At 36.6% G+C, this 14,129-nt stretch overlaps 1 protein-coding gene and 1 non-coding gene across 7 annotated transcripts in view; both read right to left on the minus strand.

Annotated features, from left to right (window-relative positions):
- STK3 (serine/threonine kinase 3) overlaps positions 1-14,129 on the minus strand; it is a 505,519-nt gene that overhangs the window by 143,492 nt on the left and 347,898 nt on the right. The gene's annotated exons all lie outside the window — the stretch shown is intronic.
- Positions 3,299-3,405, minus strand: LOC112440824 (U6 spliceosomal RNA). The gene has a single exon (XR_003028822.3). It is a non-coding gene; the product is annotated as a U6 spliceosomal RNA (small nuclear RNA).

The following is a 14,129-nucleotide window of genomic DNA, read 5'->3' on the forward strand; positions in this document are numbered from 1 at the left end:
TTTGCTGCAGGAGCAGAGCCCTCAAAGAGAACCTCTGGTAGGGCAGTGTGAAAGGGAAATGTGGGGTTGGAGACCCCATAAAGAGTCCCCACTGGGGTGCTCCCTAGTGGAGCTGTGAGAAGACAGCCACTCTCCTCCAGAACACAGAATGGTAGATCCATTGACAGCTTGCACCATATGCCTGGAAAAGCTGCAGACACTCAACACCAGCCTGTGAAAGCAGCTGAGAGGAGGGCTGTAACCTGCAAAGCCACAGGGGTAGTGCTGCCCAAGACCACAGGAGCCCACCTCTTGCATCAGTGTGACCCGGATGTGAGACATGGAGTCAAAGGAGATCATTTTGGAACTTTAAAATTTAAAGGCTACTCTGCTGGGTTTCAGATTTGCATGGGGCCTTTAGCCCCTTTGTTTTGGCCAATTTTTCCCATTTGGAATAAGAGCATTTATCCAATGTCTGTACCCCCATTGTATCTTGGAAGTCACTAACTTGCTTTTGATTTTATAGGCTCTTAGGTGGAAGGGACTTGCCTTGTCTCAGATTAGACTTTGGACTTGGACTTTTGGGTTAATGCTGGAATGAGTTAACACGTTGGGGGACTGTTGAAAAGGCATGATTGTATTTTGAAATGTGAGGACATGAGATTTGGGAGGAGCCAGGGGCAGAATGATATGGTTTGGCTGTGTCCCCACTCAAATCTCATCTTGAAGTGTAATCTCCATAATCTTCATTTGTAATCCCCAGGTGTCTAGAGAGAGACCTGGTGGGAGGTGATTGGATCATGGGGGCAGTTTCCTCCATGCTGTTCTCATGATAATGAGTGAATTCTCACAAGATCTGATGGGTTTATGAGGGGCTCTTTCCCCTTCACTCTCTACTCTCTCCTGCCACCATGTAAGAAGGTCCAAGCTTGCTTCACCTTCACCATCTGCCATGATTATAAGTTTCCTGAAGCCTCCCCAGGCACGCAGAACTATGAATCAACTCGATTTTTTTTCTTTCTTTTTTTTTTTTTTTAGTTCTATTACTATATATATATATTTTTTATTCTTTAAGTTTTAGGGTACATGTGCCCATTGTGCAGGTTAGTTACATATGTATACATGTGCCATGCTGGTGCGCTGCACCCACTAACTCGTCATCTAGCATTAGGTATATCTCCCAATGCTATCCCTCCCCCCTCCCCCCTCCCCACCAGGAAGGGGAATATCAACTCGATTTTTAAAAACATATTGAGACTTGTTTTAGGCCTATCATATGGTTTATCTTGGAGAATGTTTAATTTTGGATAAGAAGAATGTATATTCTGCAATTCTTGGGTAGAATGTTCTGTAAATATTTGTTATGTCCATTTGTTCTACAGTGAAGTTTAAGTCCTGTCTTCATTGACTTTCTGCCTCAATGATCTGTCTAGTGCTGCCAGTGGAGTGGTGAAGTCCCCCACTATTACTGGGTCGCACCTATCTCTTTTCTTAGATTTAAGAGTAATTGTTTTATGAATCTCAGAGCTCAAGAGTTAGGTGCATATTTATTTAGGACTATATCTTCTTGTTGGATTGATCCTTTTATCATTACATAATGTCCTTCTTTGTCTTTTTTTTTTACTGATGTTGCTTTAAATTCTGTCTTATTTGAAATAAGAATAGCTACTTCTGCTCACTTTTACTTTCCATTTGCATAGAATATATTCTTCTACCCCTTTGAGTCTATACAAATCCTTATGTGTTGGGTAAGTCTCTTGAAGACAGCAGATATGTGGTTTGTTAATTTTTTATCAATTCTGCCAACCTGTATCTTTTAAGTGGAGCATTTAGACCATTTACATTCAACATTAATGCTGAAATGTGAGGTACTGTTCCAGTCATCATGTTGGTTGTTTTCTAGATACTCTGTTTTCTTCATTGTGTTATTGTATTACAGGCCTTGTGAGTTTTATGCTTTCAAGAGGTTCTATTCTGGTGCATATCTACCTTTTGTTTCATGATTCAGAACTCCTTTTAGCATTTCTCGTAGGGATGCTCTGGTAGTGATAAATTCTCTCAGCATTTGCTTGTCTGAAAAAGAATTTATTTCTCCTTCATTTATGGAACAGTTTTGCTGGATACAAAATTCTTAGTTAACAGTTTTCTGTTTAAGGAGGTTAAAGATAGGACCCCAGTCCCTTCTGGCTTGTAAGGTTTGTGCTGAGAAATCTGCTGTTAGTCTGATAGGTTTTCCTTTACAGGTTACATAACGCTTTTGTCTCACTGCTCTTGGTGACATCCTTTTTGCAACAAATCTCCTAGAAGTTCTTCTTTAATTAAAAAACTTTTTTTTTTTATGGGTGCATATCGGGTACCTGAAATGTTTTGATACTGGCATGCAATTGTGAAATAAGCACCTCATTGAGAATGGGGTATCCATCCCCTCAAGCATTTATCCTTTGAATATGATCCAATAACACTCTTCAAGTTATTTTAAAATGTACAATTAAGTTATTATTAACTATAGTAACCCTGTTGTGATATCAAATAGTAAGTCTTATTCATTCTTTTTATTTTTTATTTTTTATTTTTTTTGACAGAGTCTACTCTGTCACGCAAACTGGAGTGCAGTGGTGTGGTGTGATCTCGGCTCACTGCAACCGATGAGAAAGCAAAAAGTGTCCATCAAAATATGAATGGATAAAGAAAATATGGTACATATACACAATGGAGTACATTCGTGTGCCATATCTGTTTCTACTGATGCTGTTTTCCTTCTCTATCCTATTTCCCATTTTATCATCTTACTCATCCTTCAGTGAGTTAGCTGTGCATGGGCCTATCTTGCCAGCTAGATTGCAATCTCGTTGTGGGAGATAGAGTGTTTTACTCATCTCCGAACCTACTATGCTGTATTTATTTTAAAAATATCTGATTTCAGTTTTGTGGTTGTATGAGGTTGAGTTTACAGGAAATCTGACTTCTGCATAAGCTACATATATAGCTAGGTCTTCAGGTGGGCTGTCAGAGAACTTCAAAGTACTCACTGACATATTTATTGAGATTTTTCTATGGACCAAGCATAGTAGAATGAATTTTCATTTACATCTTGAATAGTTTTTCAAACTTCTTTATGTTGTTTTTCACCTTTCTCTTGTATCTCCTTTGGTAGCTTAATAATCAACCTTTTGAATTCTTTATAAAAAGATATTTCAAAGATTTCATCTTGGTTTAGATCAATTGCTGGAGAGCTAATGTGATCTTTTCAGGGGTGTTATAGAACCCTGTTATGTCATATTGCCAGAATTGTTTTTCTGGTTCCTTCTCATTTAGGTAGAAATATATGGAATGCTTCACGAATTTGCATGTGAGCCTTGCACAGGGGTCATGCTAATCTTCACTGTATCATTCCAATTTTCGTATATGTGCTGCTGAAGTGAGCACCGTCTCAATTGTTTTGAACAGAAAATCTTTATAAAGTGTTCCACAGAATATACTGCCTTCTAAGCAGAGGACATAGAACCTAAAACAGTTTCCTTGATATGAGTTATCATTATTTTTATTATGGATGAATATTGTTTTTAGTTAAATTAAAAAGTCAAAACTACTTTTTAATATGAGTCAACACTTTGTTTGTAAATTGATATAGTTTGGTACATGAGTGACAGCTTAAATAAGAAATTCATTTTGTTAGTGATAGCCCTTGATAATTACATTTCATTCAGGAGATGAAAGATCAATATCCAAAACTATGACATTTCTCAGTATTTCTAAAAAAAAACCAAGTAAAAGATATGCAAATTAATAACTCAGTTACTAGCTCTTGTATAAAACAGGAGCATAAAAAACTCAGTGATATGAGAAGTTAGGGTGGAAAATAAGATTAAATCAATTCACTGATAATTCTGACATTTCAAACCTTTAATAATTAGAATTATTTCTGAACTCTATAAGAAGTATTGAAAGTCTGCTTATTACTGATCAGAAAGAGTTGTCAGTAAAATTAGAACTTCCTTTAAGTTTACATATCTAGTCTACTATAAAAACCCAAAATATCACAGTCAAGTGATAAAACTTACTTCATAAAATAATTCATCTTAAAATCTCTGGGGAAAAACACTAAGATTTCTATATAATTTTGTTTTGTCAAAAATAGTCGTAATTACATGAGCGATTTTTAAGAAGTCAAATCTCAAATAGCAGAAACGGGAGTATGAAGGTTTTGAATACATCAATGTAATAACATTTCAAGACCTAATGATTCTATGAGTTGCTGGAACAATCAGTCTGTCAAAATAAATGAGACACTACTACAATGAAGCAAATGGTCTTACATGTTAATGTTAACACATTTAGTCAAACAGTCAATCAAGAGAATCCTAAGGTTTGCTGTGTTTACTGGGAAAACAAACTCTTCCTAGCAACTGTTTAAATAAATCTTGCAGATGCTACAGACCTTATTAGTGGCCTTTGATTAAAAAAATATGGGTTGCTAATACTGTATCCTGACTCATCTATTTTCCCATCTGCTAGCAATTCTAACAATATGAACTATCAACAGAATGGCTAACAACAAGAATTTTCTATGGCAGTTTTGATGCTGAATTGCCTATAGCATTTTTAAGATTTACCAGTGCATGTCTCAGATGTTTTGAGTTTTTTGTGGCCTGGAGCAACATACTCTTTTTTCCCTTAATATTCCATTTTAGCTGAAATTTTTACTGCGTTGAACAGAATCTTGTTTGGTTTTAGAAAACACTGTTGATGGAGGCTGCCACACATTTTACTAACAATGAGAACAGGAAACACAACAAAGCACTAGTAAAAATCCAGTCAGGTCCACTGATTGGTTTAGATATACATAAACAGGCAAGGGGCCTTTTGCCCATAAGGCTGAGCCACAGGGATAACAGGTAGTACTTAAAGCTTAAAAAAAAAAAAAAAGAAAGAAAGAAAAAAAAGAAAAGAAAACATTAATATATTAAGGCATTTTCCTGATTTAATTCCTGGCACTGAGAAGCATACAAAAAAGGAGCATTCTAGTCAATCCAAACTACTATGAAGCCTGTTTAAAGAAAACCCTACATATACATTTAAAATATGCATTTACAAAAATAAGATAGTGATAATTTCAGGCACTTGATAACACTATAGAAGAAAAGCTGAATTCCTCACTGTAAAAATGTGATCTTAAAAGCTGCATTGACATCAAATCTACTGGCAGACTCCCCTTCCCCAAACAGACATTATTTATCCTGTTCTGAGCTGAGAGGCCCAGGTCTTCAGCTGATTGAATAACTAAAAATATTCTGGGATTACAATTGGAAACTACCATGAATCATTCTGTTTTGGCTGTTTAACTTCAGAGCACCTAGAAGAAACTTAGGATTCTAGATTTTCATTCCCAAAGGAAGAATACGGTTTCTCGTGAATATCAATGAAGGAGTAGGAGAAAGTGCCAATTACTGATTATTTACAATGTGCTGAATACTATCCTAAGGTCCTGTACACTAAGTCATTGAAGCCTAGCAATCACCTTAGGGGGCAGATATTACCAACCCCGTTTGACAGGTGAGGATGCTTAGAGAGATCAAATGATCCACTGTAGGGGTCTCAGCTAGAGGTGCTTATGTAGGCCCTCAAAGGCAACATCTAACCCACATAAATTTGAACTGCAGTCTACTGATAGCTGTTTCATGGGTTTCCCAAGAACTACAAAAGCACTACAAAATCCAATGATCATGTGAAACAGTTTTTTCACAAATTGTTTATAGGTTAAAAATAGAAAAAATTACTTAAAAATCCCACCTTTCCTGTCAGATTGTACCTGGTGAAGCATTTTACTTATAAGCTGTTCATGTATTTTAGCCATCACTGGCCATATGAAATAAGTGCATATGTGTTAATTAAGCATTTTTCTATTTAACCAGCTCTTTAGCCAAAGAAATACATTTCTACATAGCCCTTTGGGATAGATTTCCTAATGTTATCAATAAAAACAGAGATACCCTGACAAAACCAATAAAACATGTCTCCTTCACATTCCAGTGAGACTTTGCCTATGTCTGTTCAGACTGTTCCACAGTTGGTTTGGTGCTGTGTTTACCTTGAATCTAGTGCAGGAGTTACAAACTGATGAGCATTACTATAATTACCTTGTCTTGGAGAAATCTTGGCCACCCATTTAAAAAAGGAATGATGAAATTTTCGTTGCATTCCTCAATGGCAGCTGAGCACCCATTTCTTATGTGCATTTTCCGTTTCTGGTGAGTAGCTTTGCTTATTAAAAATATCAGGAAAAACTTAATTTGGGCACACTTCTGCTATATTGTAAGCAGCTCTAACATTCTAGGCCCAGGACAACAAAATCTAAGTAACTCAAAAGCAACCAGTAATTAAATCTTTCTGGATCTATTAAGGGCAGATGAAAAATTGTATTACCTTTGATTTCTTATCTCAGCGATTCTGATTAGCACTTTGAATAGTTTAAAACACCAATGAAGCCATAAATAAGAGGTTAACAAATTAAGTGATTAATTTTCTTTTTATACTTCAATTTAAGAAAAACATTATATGAGAAATATTTGTTATGGAAGATCACAAACATTACAAAAACAACAGTGGTTAAAGTATATCTGTAACTAGCTTACTGGGTAGTCAAACCTCTGTGGAGCAGTAATATAAACTTCAAGTAATTTAATTTTTCTCCAATTACACTCTTTCGGCTATGCAAAGCCAAATTTCCTTGACATATCCCACAGTAAATCTTGGGATGATTTCACTGATTTCTGGTCACTTTTACTTATTAAAAGTCCAGACCAAATATAAACTTCAATCTCTTATTAAGTGCAAATTTTGTCCCTTCCCTTAGCATGAGCTCGCACCAATTTACAGTGGGGAAGGATGATGTCTATATCTAGAACCTTCTCGCCGTCTCTTTCTAAGGTCTGGTTCCTCTAGTGCTGGCAGCAGGAAGGAGACCGGATGTTATTATGTAAATGGTGACTTGTCAGTGAGGTATGTTTCCCTGGTCTTGCTCTGGTTTGTTTGATTACTAGTGGTTTGTGCACAGAAAGCGTGTGTATGTATTTCCTGATGTTGTGGTTAGTATTATCCTAGTGCCCACCCCTTTTATAGAGGGGCTGCCCAACATCTTTTCTGAGTTAGATATTGTCTCCTCTGACCTGAAAGCCACCTGGGCAGCATTATGACTTCTGTCCTCCTCTTTTGGAGTAAAGAGATCATGGAAGTTCTCTACACTCTCCAGGGACTAGTGGGACCCAAGGAAGGTAAGGGTCACTACTCCAATGGCCCTTAGTTATCCCGCAGGCCTCGGCTCTACCTACAGAAGTCTCCTACCTACAAAAATCTTTGGGAGAGAAGCAGATATCAGTGTCTATGCTAATATACCTTCCAAACTTCCAGGAACTAAAGGCTCTGCCTTTAGTGGCACACCAGTGGGTCTACAGATTCAGCTAGCTCAGTAAGCACCTTGCTGGGGTACCAGGTAACCGTATCCCTTTCCTGCAGGCACCACCATTCTCTGTGAATGGATCTCTGGAAGGCTCCTTATTTGACTTTAGGTAAGGAGAGAACTATTTTCTTCCCCTCCCACTAGGTTATAAATTCCATTTGGATAGGGCCTTTGTCTAGTAAACAGCTACATCTCTAGTGCCTAGAACACTGCTTGAAACATAGTAGGTGCTTAATCAATATTTATTGAATGAATGAAAAATGGTGGGTCTCTTAGTAATCGCTGGAGGGAGGTGGCTGGCTTCAGTTGTTGGTGGCATGCTTTAGAATATCGGGTACTTAACACCTGCTGTTTTCAGCTGTGGACTCTACTAACAATTTTGTGGTAACAGAAAGTCCCTTTCGATGTCATAGTACACATCTATTAACTCTATTTAAAAAATGTGTGTGTGTGGCATCAAGTTGGTAAATTTGCAGTGAAGTAAAGCAAAAAGAGTATCTGTGAAGATGAGGGTATTTTTTCAGCATGTTTAATTAATATTACTACAGGATAGTTTCATGCTCCACTACATGTTTATTCTGCATGTCTGATGATACATTTATTTCAATAATAAGGGGCTCATCCTTTTCTTAGAATAATGGCTTCTCTCAAAAAAATCTCTAAAACAATAATAAATACCATAGTTGACTCTTTGAGGAAACACGCATGGAATGAAGTGTGCTGGAAGAGCATCATTCTTACTAATGTCACAATTTTCTGCTTCACTGACATCACAATACTTAGTCTAACAATTTAAATTATACTATCTTCATATCATAAAAATGTAAATATTTGTTTCTTGAAAATCTATAGTTTTAAAATGAAAGAGGTTAGCTAAAACCCACAAATCATGCAATTTAGATTGTAATAGATAATTTTTAATAGTGAAGCAACATCTAGAAATAAACAAGAGTCTCATATTTTAGTTTCGAAGCATCTAAATCCACAGTTCATTTAAAACAGTTCAGAATAAGAATCGTGGTCTGTTAACTATTTTTAAAACAATAAAACTCAAAATATGGCAAAATGTTTCTAAAACACTTAAAAAGAAAAAATAAATTCGATCATAGTTCTGCATTCTCACTTGCCACATGGGCCTTAGAAGATAAAATGTACCAAAAAGGAAACATTTTAGCATTCTCAATTTTAGAATGGCATGGTTTGTGGCTGAAACAATATTTAATTTTCCCAGCTACTGACAGACAAATGTACAAATTAAACTAAAACACCCATGAAGAGATTCAGATATTTGTAAGGACACAAGAAAAAAGGATAGGAGGCTCTTATGAAAATGTTTAAAAAGCAAAATTGATGTCTACCTTAACAATAAATAAGCTGTCTTGTGCAAACTTAAAAGAAAAACCGTCGCCTGAATGAAACTGAGATTCTATTGTTTTTTCATTAATATTTGTTTTAAAATATGCTCACAAATGCTATGAATTTAAGGTACAACAAGGTAGAGAATGAGAATAAATGAACATAAGTCCCGCTAATTATTAACTTAGATGTGTCTTACGGGGGAAGAATCAACTTTCAAATGTAAATGTTTCAAATCTTCAACTTTCTGAATTGGGGAAAGGACAACAGTGTTTGTGGGTTATGTCAGCATTTTAGACTGGGCAACTAATATGCAGAAATCACAGAAAATAAAGATGAGAGCCGGGCATGGTGGCTCACGACTGTAATCCCAGCACTTTGGGAGGCTGAGGAGGGCGGATCACGAGGTCAAGAGATTGAGACCATCCTGGACAACATGGTAAAACCCTGTCTCTACTAAAAATACAAAAATTAGCTGGGCGAGGTAGCGGGTGCCTGTAGTCCCAGCTACTCGGGAGGCTGAGGCAGCAGAATCGCTTGAACCTGGGAGGCGGGGGTTGCAGTGAGCTAGGATCGTGCCACTGCACTCCAGCCTGGTGACAGAGTGAGACTCCATCTTAAAAGAAAAAAAAAAGAAAGAAAAGAAAGATGAGAAAGTAATATGCCACCATTACTTCCAAAAGGCTGAGTAAACATTGATTACAAACTAAAATTTTCACACTTAGATGATTATAATACACGAATGGTCCAAAAAGGCTTTTCTTTGTGGGGGCGGGGGGCGGTCTGAGAATGGCGCCAAATTAGATTTTTAAAAACTGTTTTTCGGTATCAACTAATTTAATAGAGAACATGGCATCAAAATTTTATCTCTAATAATACCTTGCAAAATGAGTGTGTTCCCAAATGTTCCTGCAAGTCTTCAGCGCTGGGGCTGGACCAAGCTGCACCTCTTGCAAAGGCAGCAAGGCTTTGGTTTTATCCTCCCTTGAGCCAGACACCTGCCTTCTGAGTGGCCTCACGACTAATGTGGACATGGAAGCAGAGGCAGAGAACTGAGGTTGGGGGACAGCACAAAGAATGGCTGATCTTACTTTACATCTACTGGGAAGCCGGGAGACTGTGGTCATGAGTGGAAATTTGGGGATCAGAATTTCAGCTCTGGTTTGAATAATATACATTAATATGGAGTAGTTTTGCTAGTAAATCTTCACATTTTTATTTTACAAGATGAAATTTCAGTTCAGTCTTAAAAAGTCCATTTTAATAAGGATAAAAGGAAAAATGCATCTTTAATTATTGACCAAATGAAAGACATATTGTTGGTTTACCTCCTGTGGAAAAAGTAATAACATAGCTATGTGGCTGCTGAATTCAATGTGCTCTTGAGGAACTTTCCACAAAATATTAGTAACTGACTGACATACACTGTTATTCAAGGAAGAGCTTATCCACTGGATAATTATTCTGAAACTGGTTTATATTCACATACAATATATGTAACTCTCAATCTGAAATAAATGACCCAGCAGACCTAGTGCTGAGCTGCTAGTACCTGGTATTAACAGATCCTAGAATTCTCCAAAGCATTCTTAGACAAGAACACCGTGAGTGAACTTTCCATTATTAGAGTCAGAGTAGTGGTGCAATACCAGAAATGATCAACTAATTTTGAAAAATACCACATGCAAAGAAATTACCTTCAAACTGCCAAAAACACTGCAAGCTGGTCCATACAACACTGCCCATTTCTGGATACCCATAATTTACCTAAGTTCTTCTAGCCTATTTTCAGTTAGGAATGTCCATTTGAATGAACCTCTTCCTGCTACAGTTCTCTTAACCACAGTGCATGATCTTGTGACTCTGTCAGGTCCACCCTAGCCCTGCCACCGCCAACCCACATATCTCTTCTAATTACCCCAGTTGTGAGAGACAGTCATAGTCTTAATCATTTTCTTCTCACAGGGGTGTTCAGTGCCTCATCTCACCCGTACTCAGTACAAGGCCTTTTAAATAGGCCACCCTCACTCTCACAGTTGTTTCTATAGTCAGAATAGTCAGCTGTGCTGGACCAAGCTGTCAAAAGAAGGGAGAGATGACTCTTAAATACTGAGGAAATTGCAGATTCTGCTAGCTATTTTTAAATTTTTCAATGACCAGAAACTGTCTTTCATTGGTCTTTAGTGAGTGTCATCCTTAATTATATCAACTAATTTTAAAGATGACATTTTTCCTAGACAATTTTGCTAGGGTGACAGCATAAGCTTCCCCAACCCTTGGTAAATCTCTGCTCTAAGTATAAAAAACAAGACACTGTTTACTGACTCTTAAGAGGTGTGGGTTTTTAATCTTGCAGGGTGACCAAGTGTTGAATATTTGGTAACAATTTTGTAAAATCTTTTATATCCCACTTAGAAATTAACTGATAGAACACCTGAGGGAGAGTGGTAAAAGTGGAAGCAGTACAACAGAATAAAATTAAATGATCCTAAATCAACTGCAATGTACCAAAGCCTTCTGAATAGGTAGGTGGCTTCTGAAAAGGGTAGGGGTGAATGAAGTTACAGCTTGACTGGCTCAGAGAGTTTACAGGTTTGTAGAGGATGAGTGGCTTACAGCTCGATCACTGGCTCCTGAGAAGTTACGAAGTTGGGCCACTATCAGATCAATGGTATCGGAAACTGAGAAACATGAAGTCACTGAGCTCTACAGATATGAATAGTGGCATCCACTGAACCCGCTCATAAGGGCAAGATTTCAACCTCTAAGGGAGGGCTAGGTCGCTGGCTATACAGTACCCTCTGGTGGTCAGATTTGGCACTGCAGATTTTTCTGCCTTTTAAGAAAAGAGGCCTGGTTTTTTTCCTTTCCTTTTTTTTTTTTTTTTAATGCATAGACTTACCATCGGGTTATGTCTTGATAAAGCCATCATAAACTAAAAATATCTGCATTTAGTACAGCTAACCTACCAAACATCATAGCTTAACCTAGCCTACCTTAAACATGCTCAGAACAATTAACATTAGCCTTCAGTTGGGCAAAATCATCTAACGCAAAGCCTATTTTATAATAAAGTGTTGAATATTTCATGTAATTTATTGAATACTGTACTGAACGTGAAAAAGAGTGGCTATACAATTACTCCAAGTACCGTTTCTACTGAATGTGTATCACTTTCATATCACCAAAAAACTTTAAGTGGAACCATCATATACCTGGGACTGTCTGTAATTCAAAATCTTTCTAGACAAGGAAGGAATCACCAGTAGCACTGCTGGGCTATGGGTAGGTGGGCAACTACCTACTAGGTGTAAATCTGTCACCCAAAAAAGTAAATTATAGTGGCTTTAAGGGAGAAAATGTTCCTCTGAATGTGTTTAAAATCCCATGGGTGCAGCTACTTAAATGAAGAAATCTGGTGAGTACTTAGCTATTTAAAATTTAATTCTTTGCAGGTACTTACTTTACAAGAAGTATTCTTATATATAGAGATTCATATTGCTATAAATATGTACATAATAGCTAACATGCGCTTACCACTGGCAGACACTACGCTGTTATTTAATAGGCAATAATCCTATGAATTAGTATTATTAGTATCACCATTTTTCAGAATTTAAGTTTTCAGAGGCACCAAGAGTTTGAACTTTAAGACATTTAGCTAATTAAAAAATGTGGCCAGGATTTGAATCCAAGGGAACTGAATTTTGGAGCTGGCACTCTTAAACACTATACAATGCAGTTAAATATATGTAGTTTACTAGCCATAATAGATTTTTCCAAAAAAGAGATGGCTTCTTAAAAATTTTAAATTAGATTCAGATTAGTATAGACACTTGCAAGTCAATGATGCTTAAAAACTAAACTAAAACCCTATGCCAGTCGAGTGTTTATTTCCTGGAATGTTTACTCACATACACCTTATGGTGGAGAGGGGAGTTTATAATTGGCCACAGAGCCTGAGACCTAATATTTTTTAAATCATAATATATTTTACAGTACTTCACAATTTACAAAGCATATTTACATACATTGTATCACATGAACCTCAAAATAATGCTGTGAAATGGGGCAGATAATTCTGTAAATAGGCATTATTCTTAACTTTATAGATGATTAATGAGGCTTACAATAAGTCATTTCCTTAAATAACACAATTCTCTCAAAATCTAAGATGTTCCAAATGACTGAATGCATTATGAATTAGCCTATCATAGGCTTTATCATCTGTCACATAACATTTAAAAAAAAGATTTCTCACAATAAACCAAAATAAAATTTTACTTTATTTCTGCTTTATCTACAATAAATATTATAATTCAACAGTAATTACTATTGTTGAACTAGCAAAACCCACATAACAAAATAAAAATCAGAACATGAAAAGCTATAGTAAGGAGAATGAGAACAAGTATGGATCATAAAATCCAGAATTAGGAGTGAAATGGTCCAAAAATTATGAGATTAAGATCAATGATTACATAAAGCACTCAGCATTTTTGTAATTACTTAAGTTTGTAAAGTGCCTTCAAAAATTTGTTACTCTTTTATAATCCCTAAGAGATCACTGAGAGACAATAATAGCCTTTACACAGCAGATGAAGAACATTTTGAAAGTACTATGAAATTCAGTTATTATTTTTGTTTAAAAGAAAACATCTTGTGATTCTAAATCACAAGAGCCCGAAATTCTTTCTGAATATAAGCAATGCCATTTACAAACATTCCTACTGCACCCATCTTCTACACCCCCTGTTGTAATGAATTTGCATACCTGCCTCCGATTACAGGCTGGATTGCCCCAAAGTAGTCTTCTCAGAAACCTATCTACACAGTTAGCTTCTTTCTCTTGTGCATCTTCAAACTCTCTTTGTCTTTAGCATCAACATGATATACTTTCTGATATTTCCCATCTTAAACTTTTATTGCTTTTTCTTATCTCAAGAAAACCCTGCCTTGACTCACGGCCATTCCTCCAGTTGTCACAATTCCATCCCTCTTCTCCTTTAGAAAGTCAAACTTCTCAAAGTATGGAGAAAACAATAACCATATTTTAAATTGGCAATCAAACTTCAACTTGCTCCATACTGGCTTCTGATCCCCTAATGCTCTCCAAATTCCTCTTGTTAGGTCGCCAAAGTTAAATGAATTCTTCTTAGTTTCTATCTTATTTGGCCCCTTCAGCTATAATTGATACTTTGTCCACACCTTTCCTTCTTGAAACCTCCCTCTCTTGGCTCCTACAACACCATGCTCTCTTTTCTCCTAAATTTATGGCCATTTCTCAACCTCCTTTATTGGCTTCTTCTCAACTACTAAATGTTAGAACTACTCAGGA

This window comes from Pan paniscus, chromosome 7 (genome assembly GCF_029289425.2).
Source record: "Pan paniscus chromosome 7, NHGRI_mPanPan1-v2.0_pri, whole genome shotgun sequence".
Taxonomy (NCBI): Eukaryota; Metazoa; Chordata; class Mammalia; order Primates; family Hominidae; genus Pan; species Pan paniscus.